This window comes from Sycon ciliatum, chromosome 6 (genome assembly GCF_964019385.1).
Source record: "Sycon ciliatum chromosome 6, ocSycCili1.1, whole genome shotgun sequence".
NCBI classification, from domain to species: domain Eukaryota; kingdom Metazoa; phylum Porifera; class Calcarea; order Leucosolenida; family Sycettidae; genus Sycon; species Sycon ciliatum.
Window position 1 is genome coordinate 1,293,684 of NC_088648.1, and position 6,000 is coordinate 1,299,683.

The following is a 6,000-nucleotide window of genomic DNA, read 5'->3' on the forward strand; positions in this document are numbered from 1 at the left end:
CGCCTACGTGCAGAGGGGGCAGAGGTTTGCTTAGCCGGGATGAGACCTGTTGGGGAGCGCTGCAGCTGTGGGCAGCGTACTGCTGCAGATTTGCAGGGAGTGTGGGAACTTCCGTCCTCGTTGGCCTTCCAAATAGCAGCTGGGCCAGGCTTGTCCTACTGCACTCGGCGTGCAACGAAATTCCAGGAATCCTTCCCTGAAGGCACTAATGTTATAGGTGTCTCTTTTGCCGATTTTCATAAGCAATTGCTTCATGGCCTTGACCGCCGCCTCAGCCGCACCATTCCACTGCAAAATGAATCAATCTCTGCTTGACGTAGTCAAGTGGTGTGCTTCACTGTCCGAAGAGTGCTCAATGCCCATGTAGGGCAGAGCCTTGTACACAATCTCTGCTTGATGAATTTACTGTTTTTGTGGGTCATTCACATCTCAATAATTGAGTTGGATGGGGTAATGATATACTAAAAAAAAAAAATTCGACGGGTTCGCGTACCGGGCAGGTCAAGAACAAGGAGTCGTACAACTCCCTGGTCAAGAACCACCTTTCCGCTTCCGTGGGACGCCACCACCCCATGATCAGGCGTCAGATGCGGCTCCTAAACGGTGGGGGAGGATAGATCAGATCCACCAACCGTAGGCCAAAGGCCTAAATCCCATTTGCCACATCCATGATTTACTCATGCCAGGCCACGAGTTCCCAATTAACTGTGGGTCGCAGCACGGTTGGAAAAATCCTTCCGCTTCCAAGCAGGACTTGAACCTGGTACCTCTCGTTCATTAATCATGGTCTTAGACCAACCCACTGTGCCTGTGCCTGTGTAATGATATACTAATGAGATACTATTCAAGACTCACCACTAGTTATACAAACTTAATATAGCACTAGTTTCAAGCGTAGTAAACACCTGGCGAACTCTGAAAAGCTAAGTAAGACTGGGTGGTTCATGGAAGCACAGAACAATTACAGTGGAATGTTTGCAATTCCCTGCTTTGTAGCCTCCCAAAAGGGTAGGGGATAAGCCTGAGCCGTGGACAACAGTCCGAAGAAGTGGGCCTAGCTACTTCGGTTATGTGATTATTGATTATTGTCTTGGTATCACTCTAACTATCACTTCAAACTTCACTCGGAATAACTTGCATGTCCTCAACGATTGCTTGTGAAATTTGAAAGACAAGGATGTGTGTGTGTGTGTATGGGGGGGGGGGAGGGGTTGTGGGTGATAAGTTACAAAGGTAGGAAAATTGTTAGCGCAAAAAAAAGGATGAGCTGAAATGACATTGGTCGAATGTGCCTTCAGCTCAGCATTAACACACGCATGATTGTGGGATATGGGAACTGTTTTCGGCTTGCGGAGTAAATTTAGCATTGCGATCTAGCAATATGGAACTTACATGTTTCGCTTTTTTGGACATTTGTTTTAATATCTATGTTGGTTTTCGCACCTACATCCGACGTGTTTAGTTTCTTGTGCTATACTAGCACGGATTTGTGTGAACCCTTGTGGTTCTCTAAATTGTCAGGATCGAACGAACACACGGTACGAGAACAAATATTTTCTATTCTTTAGACCCTTAATCTCTCCAAAATTTCTACGCCACTACCGAAAACGCTAGCGAACTTTTCAGCCTGGTGGAAATGTCTCGCCACGTTGTGTCTGCCCGGGTAGAGCATTACATTCATCACCAGAACAGTTATCCAGTTTTACTCTTACCACTCATCTACATTCATTCCAATAGTATAAGAATACTTTAACATCAGCTTTCAGTGTTGTAAATATCCGTGAGGAGATTTAGTTGTGCAGTTACCCTGACTTCTATGTTATTTTTCGACTTAAGTACAACAATCCCTGCCAGCCAGCCTATTGGTGCTGATTGTTTTCGACCACAATCTAACCAAACCATAATCGGTATTCAGCACGAATATCGCCGTGGTACATCGTATGTTGCAAGAAGTATTGCTATCGGTTAATCCGTAGACGGATTAATTGCGGAATCTACCGGCTCTGTACCGACCAAAGCTACTGCTTCTGCCGCGATGCACGGATATCACGTGTGTAAGTGGCGTGTGGACAACGATGATGGTAGTGTTTGTGATGAGCGCTGCACTACTGTTGAAGACCTTGCCGTTCACATCAAGAAAGAACACCTGAGAGCGAGAAAACGTCACAGCGTGCAGCAGGAAACTAGCTATAAATGCCAATGGCAGTGGTGTGATCGCAAGGCATACAAGAGAAAAGAGTCACTTGTTATACACATTCGACAGCACACCGGTGAGCGCCCTTTGAAATGCAATTATCAAGGCTGCGAAATGGCATTTGCTCATCGCAGGTCTCTCAAAGACCACAAATTAACGCACACAGAAATATATCACAAATGTCCTAAGCCTGGATGTTCCAAACAATATATGCGCAAGAGCTCAGTCAAGAGACATCTACAACGTTTTCATGCTAGCCAAAGCAATGCTGCAGTGTCCAATGTCGATGAACCTGAAGGAAGTGACGAGCATATGGATAATATACCTTCTCCAACCAGTTCTCTCGAAGTGAATCCCGGATCCCCAACGGGCGAAAGTTAGGGTTCACCATTCTCCATATCTGATCAGTGAGAGCCTGAGGTGTGTTCTAACTCTCCATCACCAGGTAGTGAGAGTACATCGAAGACTGAGAACGAGTCTCTGGCACCTTCAACAGCCGTTACAGCAGAGCCCTCACCAGTAGGAACACCTATCAAGGCCAAGGGACAAGCTTCAGAAGCAGATGATCCATTCGCGCAACCACTAGAGAAGCATGTGCCAGCACCGTCATCACCACAGGAGCAGCAGCCGCTTTCACGGACACCAAAATCCCAGCAATCCGCCCTTTTTAAACGGACTTACCCCCGCAACCAACATCATTAGACTGAGAACCAGAAACATTATACAAAGCGATGTAAATTTTGCATCTGGCTTCACCACTGAGAAGGATTCCAAAACAAAAAAGCTAACTCTTCTGCGCGTGATCGTCGACTCCCTGAAAGCTGATTGGCTGCAGTTTAGTCCCACCGTTCACATCCTGATCAATGCTCTGCCCTCCACTGAATACACACAGCTAGCACTCACAATAAATCAGCGTAATGAGACATAAGTTGATAAGTGAAATTTTAAATAGCTGTCTAGTTGCTACTGTTCGCTAGCCCATAATAATAAACGACCTTCAGTTTGCCTCACCGATAGGCATTCGGATGAAAATATCACAATTTACACATACATTGTATCACTGTGTTGCTCGGCCTATTCCTGTCTTTTCTTGAAGTGTGTCTCAGATCTATAAAGATTTGTTTCCATTGATAAACAGGCTAGATACTTTCACTAGCATAACACGTCAATGCGGAATTCGTTGTCATTATAATTATGACGTCCGCTGAGTCTCCTGTAACCATGGTCTCCTGACGGGATTTGGTAGCCTACATGTTTGATGTGTCCCTCTTTTAGTCATAATCATGTTATGTCATACGTTTGTTTGTCATGATCCTTAAGAGCTGTGTTCGTAAAGACAGGGTCTTCATATTTTTAGTGGGAAGCAAATTGTCGGTGGGACTAGAGTTCCGACTCATCCAAGTTCAACAAATTGACAGTAACTTGATTTCTAGGTGGTTAATTTGGCTGTTGCGTCATTAGGATGCCTGGCACGTTTTGCGGGCTTACTTTGTAGGGACGACTTTGTCAATATTTCCTGGAACTTGACCTGGGCTGTTGTTGGGGAGATTAAAAAAATGATCACAAATTTTCTTTTAACAAACCGTCTACCTCTCCACACTGCGCTCTTCGCCCACATTCACAACACCACGTATGCGAAATGAACTATGAATCGGCATTTAGGCCATGTTTACACGACAACGCACGGCCAGTTTCCCGTGTTCAGTCTCGCATTTCTTTGCTAGTTTTCGTACGTGTACATGACCAAAGCTGATTCGGGCCGCGTGGCGGTCCCCGTTTGTATCGTCTTCGCGCATCTACGCAGGAGCCAAGGATCCACCAAAGCACGTCATGTGCCAAGTGTTATCGTGGAAGCACCAGTCACACTCAACGTATAGTTGAAATCAAATCACATCATAGCACTCCTCACATGATAAACATTTTAAAAATAATTGTTTTGATTGTCGGATACATCGGATCCGCGTGTACGGGCGAAAACTAAAGAAATATTTCCAGCAGAATATATCCTTTTCCAAATTCTTCCCTTTGGCCAGCGTTTTGGTTTCCTTCCGTTTGGGTGTACAACTTTTACGTTTTCCTCCGCGTACTGTGCGAATGAACCATCCATCCGAAATGATGTTTTTGCGTTTTCACCCCCAGCGGTGTCATGTAAACGCGGCCTTACCACCGTTGCTACCTATCTAAATGGTCAGTGACAATCCTGCGGTGTGGAGAACCGTGCAAAGAAAATGTTCTAGAGATTTTTGGTATATGATAATTATACTGATGGCCGTGGTACTAATGTGGTCAGCATTTTTCGAACTGCAATTGGAAGTGCTTACATTATCCTGAAAGGTGGGGAGTAACATATGGAAGGACAGGAATGGAAGGGGGGGGGGTAAATTCGTTAAAGGTACTGTGGCATGAATTTGATTTCACGACAAGGAAGATGAGCAGAAGTGACATTGGTCTAATGTGACTTCAGCTCGTCCTCCTTGTTATGATTTTGACAGCGCTAGTTTCCATGCCATTGTACGAATTTAATGCTTTTTGAGCTTGAGGATATTGTGCTATACTACCACCGATGTATATGAGAGTATATCATTGAGCTCCCACTCCAAGGATATGTGAATGTATCTACTGATCGTCTATGTCTAAGGTTGCGCTGTGGTCCTCCTCTTCTCTACATTGCTATCTTTCTATGTTCACAGTGCCACTTTTGGATGTATCGCTTATCTAGTGACGTTGATTACACGTGAGAATGGAGGTCGCATTACAGCTTCCTCAATACCTTTTGTGTAAATGTTACAGATTGTTCTAAGAGGTATGTAGACGACACCTTTATTTCTCACACAATTCTACACCACTCTTCAAAACGGTCCCGACCTGTTCGTCATGGTGGCCGTCTCTCACCAACTTACTGCAGTTTCAGTCGTGCACTATAATCACCTCCATTTTCGACACTACATTCACACTAGTACCAGTTATATACCGTTGTTGCAATATTATATACATGTAATACATGACCTCTCAGTTAGCTGGTATTGTGATACCTTTATTTTAGGAGTAGCAATTGTCCATTTCTCTTGAATTCTACTTTAGCTTTCGATATTTAGTAAATACACTAGACGGTGTCGGCGTTGCCCCGTTTCGCAGTGATTGCTCCGAGAAAACCATCAACACGTCCATTATCCCTATCGCATAACCCAGTCCCTACCAGTCTATTGCTGCTGATTGCTGTCGACCACAACCAAACCATAAGCTGTATTCTGCCAGAGCACCTCTCTCGTGCACCCATCGTTGGCAGCAGCACTACCTGCTTTCTTTTCGCCTAAAGAGAAATGGCGGATCCTACCGACTCTGAGCCGACGAATGCCTCTGCTGCCGCCACGATGAAGGGAAATGCCGACGATGGTGAAAACCATGATCGTATAGTACCACAACCAGCTGTAACGAACCATGTTTGTCAGGGGTGTGTGAGCAACGGTGAAGGAACTGTTTTTATAAGAGCTTCGCAACTGTGGAAGAGCTTGCAGCTCACACCGTCAATGAACACCTTCTCAGCAAGGAGCAGTAAGCCAAGCCTGAATGCCAATGGCTGGGGTGTGGAAGCAAGACATTCAAAGAAAAATGGAAACTTTTTTAGCACTTACGACAGCACACAGGTGAACGCCCTTTTAAATGCAAGCATCACGGCTGTGGTAGAGCGTTCCGTCGTGCCCGACAATTAAAGGTACTCTGGAAACACCGAGTGCGGCATCCTCCTTGGGATAGCAATGTTGAAGTGGCCAATGCGGCTGGTGATTATCATGACCTTGAAGCCGAAG